Source organism: Chanodichthys erythropterus, chromosome 8 (genome assembly GCF_024489055.1).
Source record: "Chanodichthys erythropterus isolate Z2021 chromosome 8, ASM2448905v1, whole genome shotgun sequence".
NCBI lineage: Eukaryota > Metazoa > Chordata > Actinopteri > Cypriniformes > Xenocyprididae > Chanodichthys > Chanodichthys erythropterus.
Genome location: NC_090228.1, coordinates 27,359,364 through 27,366,863, shown reverse-complemented (window position 1 = coordinate 27,366,863; position 7,500 = coordinate 27,359,364).

The window sequence follows — 7,500 nt, the reverse complement described above, 5'->3', positions numbered from 1 at the left end:
CGAGTCGGGTAGGATGCGAGACGTGGTGGGGGGTCCCTCCCCAGCACCCTGGTTCCCCGAGGCGGGTAGGATGTGAGCCGGGCAGACCCTGAGCAGCCAAAACCTAAGTCGATTTGGGGTGACCAGTGGCCAAAGTCTGATTTGGGTGACCAGTGGCCCGGTGGTCTGGAGGCGCAGGTTGGCTGGGACAATAAGCCCGGGCTTAATAGTGCGGTGCCCAGGTTCGGCTGGTGAACAGGTTGGGTCTGGTGAACCAGAGGTGTAGAACCGGAGTTTGGCCGGAGATGGTGAGGGGTGAGAAGGAGGGAGGGAGGTGGTGAGACTCGGTGGTGCTGGTGGTTAGGCGGAGGAGAGGGAGGGAGGTGGTGAGGTGGAGGAGAGCACACTGTACGAGGGTGGTTGAGTGCGTGTGTGTGTGTGTGTGTGTGTGTGTGTGTGTGTGTGTGTGTGTGTGTGTGTGTGTGTGTGTGTGTGTGTGTGTGTGGCCAGGGTCCTGGAGGTCGGGTTGGGTGTTAGGGGGTTAGGTTGAGTGGCTGGCTGGCCGGCCGGCCGGCCGGGGTCCTGGAGGTCGGGTTGGGTGGGTTAGGGTTAGGGTTAGGGTGAGTGTGTGTGTGGCCGGGGTCCTGGAGGTTGGGTTAGGTGTTAGGGGGTTAGGGTGAGTAGCTGGCTGGCCGGCTGGGGTCCTGGAGGTCGGGTTGGGTGGGTTAGGGTTAGGGTTAGGGTGAGTGTGTGTGTGGCCGGGGTCCTGGAGGTTGGGTTGGGTGTTAGGGGGTTAGGGTGAGTAGCTGGATGGCCGGCTGGGGTCCTGGAGGTCGGGTTGGGTGTAGGGGTTAGGGTTAGTGTGAGTGTGTGTGTGTGGCCGGGGTCCTGGAGGTGAGAAGCGGGGTAGGGGGTTAGGGTGAGTGGCTGGCTGGCCGGCCGGCCGACCAGGGTGCTGGAACTCCAAGTGGGCACGGTTCTCGAACTTAGGGTTAGGGTTTGTATCTCTGGAAGTCAGCCGAGTTGGGGCTCCATACAGCCAGTGTCCGGGGTGTCTAAGGTCCCCCCTCTGTGCCCGGAGTCTGGAGCTCCAAGTCGGCTCGGTTCCGGAGTTAGACCCGGTCCAAGTTGTAAGTTCCAGGGAGTATAATTCCGCGCCCAGGCCGAGTTGGGGCTCCATACGGCCGGTATGTGGGGGTGCCTTAGGGCCCCCTCTCTGTGCCTGGAGTCTGGAGCTCCAAGTCGGCTAGGTTCCCGAGATAGGGGCGGTCAAATCTGGACAGGAAGTGAGCGTATCTCGGAAAGGGAAGGTCCCAGGAGGTGGGGACTGTGCCAAAAGTAGGGTCCCTCTGGCCCCATCGTACCGCCCGAGTTTGGAGCCGGGATTCGGCTGGGTTCGGGAGATAGGGCCCTTTGAAAACAAGGGTGTTTTGGCTAAAAGCGTGTGTATCTCAACCGAATGGTGGCGAGGCGGAGGAGGAGAGCATCCTAACCCTGTGTACGAAGATGAGAGAGAGGTGGGGAGGCGGAGGACAGCACCCTAACCCCTGTGTGCGAAGATGAGAGGTGATGGGTAGGCGGAGAAGAGCACCCTAATCCATCACCGTCCTTTGAATGAATTTGCTCTCTCTCTCTCTCTCTCTCTCTCTATCTCGGAGTGTTTTATTGTTTTTCTGCTAATATGTTTTGGAGTCCTTAACAGTTTCTAACACATGCTAAGAAGTAACACGAAGAGGACGAAGAAGAAGAAGAAGAAGAAGAAGAAGATAGGTGGGGAGGCGGAGGAGAGCACCCTCCGTAAAGAGGTATATCTCTCCGCGCCCAGGCCCAGTTGGGGCTCCATACGGCTCCTCTGACCCGAGTTTGGTGGTCCTAGGCGGCGTGGTTACAGGATGGTGGTGAGGCGGAGGAGAGCATCTTAACCCTGTGTACGAAGATGAGAGGTATTGAGGCGGAGGAGAGTACCCTCCGTAAAGAGGTATATCTCCGCGACCAGGCCGAGTCTGGAGCTCCAAGTCGGCTCGGTTCCAGAGTTACTCTGGTCCAAGTTCCGACATTCGATCAACCATATCTCGGCTGTCCAGGGGGCCACGAAGCTGAGGCTGGTATCGTTCGAAGCGTCTCTGGGAGATCTATCGAGGGCTCTCGGCCCGCTGCGGATCGGGTGCGTGGTTCAAAAGCTATGGGCGTTTGAACAATTTTTCCTTTTTCCGTTCATAACTCGGCCAGGACGCTGGGGGCGGTCCCGTTGGAAGCGTATCGTTGAGCTGTACCTAGGTCCCGAATTTTGTGTGGATCGGACGCGGTGTTCCCGAGTTATTCGCGAAAAACGGAATGGAGTTGCAGGTCAAAACCTCCAGGGCATAAAAAGTGAAATATCAGGCCAGGGAAGGCTCCTAGACCCCGGTTTACCTCCTTAGACTCTGGGGGTATGGAGGTCTATTGCAGCACCCAACTGAGTCTCGAGGTACCATCAGGGCTTTAGGAGGGGAGGAGGTCGTGAGCGCGGACGGAGGTCGGGTTCCACGAGGCGGCCGAGGGGGGCCTGCATGCTGGGGGTCCCCTCCCAGGGTCCTGGTTCCCTGGGGCGGCCAAGGGGGGCCAGGCCAGGTGGTGGCCCCCTCCCAGGGTCCTGGTTCCCTGAGGCAGCCAGGGGGACCAGGCCAGGTGGGGGTCCCCTCACAGGGTCCTGGTTCCCTGAGGCGGCCAAGGGGGGACAGGCTAGGTGGGGGTCCCCTCACAGGGTCCTGGTTCCCTGAGGCGGCCAAGGGGGGACAGGCTAGGTGGGGGTCCCCTCCACAGGCAGATTCCACCCCGGTGGTGGATCTCTGGAGGTGGCGGCGGTGGCGGTGGTGGTGGTGGTGGTGGTGGTGGTGGTGGTGGAGGAGAGCACACTTTAGTCAAAAAATTGACTAAGTGTATGCGATTTTCCAAGTATGAAAATGGAATTGGCACCCCAAAGATCCAGGGTGCCAGCCGCAGCCGCCCCGGCCCGAAACGAGGTGCCCCTCCTGTGTAAGGCCGGATTTGCCCGCGATATGGAAGTCTGCGTCCAGCCCAGGAGTTCCAAAATCAGGCCATCTGGGTGTTGGGTAGGAGGAGCTCTCACTCATACTTTGTAGACAAATGACCATGCGCTCCTCCCTGCCCACAGGGCCACTCAGGCGTGCCCTTGGGGGGGGGGCTCCGTGGGAGTCTGGAAGCCTGAATACACCTTCCAGGACTCATGCTGTGTGGTGAGGCCATGTAAGCTCCAAAGTGGGCATAAAGCAGATTCCACCGTGGTGGTGGAAGTCTGGAGGTGGTGAGGTAGATGAGAGCACACTCTGCCCGAGTATGAAGAAAAACCCACCTCGAAAATGTTCAAAGTATCCATTTTGAGGTGGCTGTCCAAAGTTCCAGTGGCCTGGGGGGCTGGGCCCAGCCTGGAATGAGGTGCTCCCCCTGGGTAAGGCATGGATTTGCCCATGATATGGAAGTCTGCGTCCAGCGCAGGAGTTACAAAATCAGGCCATCTGGGTGCTGGGGGGGGAGGAGCTCATTCATACTTTGTAGACAAATGACCATGCGCTCCTCCCTGCCCACAGGGCCACTCAGGTGTGCCCTTGGGATATGTGTCCCCCAGGAGAAAAAAAAAAGACTATTATGAGCCCTGTGGTGGTGGTGGTGGTGGTGGTGGTGGTGGTGGTGGTGGTGGTGGTGGTGCTACTACTACTACTGCTGCTACTACTACTACTACTGCTGCTACTACTACTAATACTGCTACTACTACTACTACTACTGCTACTACTACTACTGCTACTGCTACTGCTACTACTACTGCTACTGCTACTACTACTACTACTACTACTGCTGCTACTGCTGCTACTACTGCTACTACTGCTACTACTGCTACTACTGCTACTACTGCTACTACTGCTACTACTGCTACTACTACTACTACTACTACTACTACTACTACTACTACTACTGCTGCTGCTAGGTACTAATGTTGTGTGGCAAGGCCGGATGAGAAGCTCTGAAGTGGGCAAAAAGCAGATTCCACCGCGGTGGTGGAAGTCTGTAAGTCTGGCCTCCTCCCACCCGAAAAGCATGAACAAATGAAAGCGGGTGGGACGGACCATGATCTACACGGGCTGGGGGGAGCACGCCCCTCCTCCTTGGGCTTGGTATGGCCAGGACGCACCCTATTTGTTGTTTTGTCTGGCAGATTGGAGCGAGTGATGCGCCAGGGGTAGGCCCCTGCCCGGTCGGAGACGACCGCTGTGGGCAGAGTGAGCCTCCCCGCCTTGCGCTTCGGAGCTTGAGCCAGCGTCAGGGACCCGTCCCTCTGGGGCCGGCCCCGCGCGGCTCGGGATAAAAAAAAAAAAAAAAGACTCAGACGGCCGGTCCAACTCAAACGCCTGACGCGGAGACGTTTGCGATGCGGCGGGTTCGGACGCTGGGGGCCTCGTCACACCCCCCACGCATGTCACAGAGCCTGCTGTTGCCTGCGCCCCGTAACCGGTACACCCTTCCTGGTTCTATGGCCTTCTGTAATGGGAGAAGCTCCGCATGTGCCCCTGTGATTACGAAAAACGGGTGAGGGAAAAACGAGAGCGCCTGGCCCAGGGGCGTTTGGGGGAGAAAGAGATTTGAAGCCACTCCCCCTCGAAGGAATTCCTCCGTTAATGAGGTGTCAGAAAAGACGTGGAGGAGGGACGAGCTCCCCCCCGGCCGTTGCGCCTACCCTGTTAAAGGTTGACTCTAGCAAATGTTCGGCGAGACGGGCCGGGGGGGGGGAGCTCGTCCCTCCTCCTCGGGCTCGGTATGGCTGGGATGCACCCTTTGTTGTTTTATTCTGGCAGATTGGGGCGAGTGTCGCGCCAGGGGTAGACCTCTGCCCGGTCGGAGACGACCGCTGTGGGCAGAGCGAACCTCCCCGCCTTGCGCTTCGGAGCTTGAGCCAGCGTCAGGGACCCGTCCCTCTGGGGGCTGGCCCCGCGCGGCTCGGGATGAAAGACTCAGACGGCCGGTCTAGCTCGAGCGTCCTCCGCGATGACGTTTGCAACGGTGGTTCGGTTCAGACGCTGGGGGCCTCGTGACACCCCCCACGCACGTCACAGAGCCCGCTGTTGCCTGCGCCCCGTAACCGGTACACCCTTCCTGGTTCTATGGCCCCCTGTAACGGGAGAAGCTCCACATGTGCCCTATGATTATGAAAAATGGGTGAGGGAAAAACGAGAGCGCCTGGCCCAGGGGCGTTTGGGGGAGAAAGAGATTTGAAGGCACTCCCCCTCGAAGGAATTCCTCCGTTAATGAGGTGTCAGAAAAGATGTGGGGCGGAGGCTGTTGTGCCTACCCTGTTAAAGGTTGACTCTAGCAAATGTTCGGCGAGACGGACCGGGGGGGGAGCTCGTCCCTCCTCCTCGGGCTCGGTATGGCTGGGACGCACCCTTTGTTGTTTTATTCTGGCAGATTGGAGCGAGTGTCGCGCCAGGGGTAGGCCTCTGCCCGGTCGGTGACGACCGCTGTGGGCAGAGCGAACCTCCCTGCCTCGCGCTTCGGAGCTTGAGCCAGCGTCAGGGACCCGTCCCTCTGGGGGCTGGCCCCGCGCGGCTCGGGATGAAAGACTCAGACGGCCGGTCTAGCTCGAGCGTCCTCCGCGGTGACGTTTGCGACGGTGGTTCGGTTCAGACGCTGGGGGCCTCGTGACACCCCCCACGCACGTCACAGAGCCCGCTGTTGCCTGCGCCCCGTAACCGGTACACCCTTCCTGGTTCTATGGCCCCCTGTAACGGGAGAAGCTCCACATGTGCCCTATGATTATGAAAAATGGGTGAGGGAAAAACGAGAGCGCCTGGCCCAGGGGCGTTTGGGGGAGAAAGAGATTTGAAGCCACTCCCCCTCGAAGGAATTCCTCCGTTAATGAGGTGTCAGAAAAGACGTGGAGGAGGGGCGTGCTACCCCCCCGCCGTTGCGCCCACCCAGTTAAAGGTTGTCTCTAGCCAAAGTTCGGCGCGACCGGCCCGGGGGGGGGGCTCGTCCCTCCTCCTCGGGCTCGGTATGGCTGGGACGCACCCTTTGTTGTTTTATTCTGGCAGATTGGAGCGAGTGTCGCGCCAGGGGTAGGCCTCTGCCCGGTCGGAGACGACCGCTGTGGGCAGAGCGAACCTCCCCGCCTCGCGCTTCGGAGCTTGAGCCAGCGTCAGGGACCCGTCCCTCTGGGGGCTGGCCCCGCGCGGCTTGGGATGAAAGACTCAGACGGCCGGTCTAGCTCGAGCGTCCGCCGCGGTGGCGTTTGCGACGGTGGTTCGGTTCAGACGCTGGGGGCCTCGTGACACCCCCCATGCACGTCATAGAGCTGGCCATCGCCCGCGCCCCGTAACAAGTGCGTTCTTCCAGTTCTGTGGCCCCCCGTAACGGGACGGGCACTGCATGCGCCCCACGAACGGCCGAGCCGCCCTCGTTGCGGAGCGAGACCCGTGTGTGGGGAACCCCGCCCGTGTCGCGGTTGTCCCGGTCCCCGGCCGACCCATCTCCCCTCGATGGTACGGTCGCCTCGTTAAAACCAGTGCGGCACCCCAGAGGCTACCATATGCTTGTTGTCCCACCCCCCGGCGGCCGCTCTGGCGTGATGTCGGGTCCAGCACGAATGCTGGGGGGGGGAGAGATGGGTGACTCTCTCCCCACAGGAGGTAAAAACCTCCTCAAACACGGGTGAGTGGAGACCCGTGCACGAAAAGACTGCCAGAGAATAAGTAGGTGGTGAGGCGGAAGAGAGCACACTCCACCCGTGTACGAAGAACCCAACCTGGGGGGTAGCAAAATGCCAAAGTCCCAAAAAATGAGTTGCGTGTCCAAAGCTCCATTATCCTCCCAACCTGCCGTACCATCCAAGATCTATAGTCAGTCCGTGGGCTTTTCGGAAATGAGAGGTGGTGAGGCGGAGGACAGCACACTCTACTTGTGTACGAAAATGGTGAGGTGGAGGAGAGCACACTCCACCTGTGTACGAATAACCCAACCTGGGGGGAAAAGTCAAAGTCCCAAAAATGAGTTGCGTGTCCAAACCTCCACTATCTTCCCAACCTACCGTCCCATCGAAGACCTATAGTCAGTCCGTGGGATTTTCGGAACTGTACGCCTTACCGAAGTAAGCGTACAGCGCAGAAGCGTCGAAATCAGGCCATCACGGTGTTGGGGAGGAGAAGCTCCCACGGACTTAGAAAGAAAAACGAGAGTGAAGCTGGTGGTGGTGGTGGTGTTGATGGTCCCAGCAAATAAACCCTCAGCGGGCCTGGAGGAGCGCGCCCCTCCTCCTGAGGCTCGATATGGTCGGGGCGCACCCCACTTTGCTGGTCGAACGGAGCGTGTGACGCGCCAGGGGTAGGCCTCTGCCCGGTCGGAGACGACCGCTGTGGGCATAGCGAACCTCCCCGCCTTGCGCGTTGTAAACCGAGAGCCGGCGTGCGTCGGAGACCCATTTGGGCCCCCCCCTGCCGCCCCTCTCTCCCCTCAGGGGCAGACTCAGACGGCCGG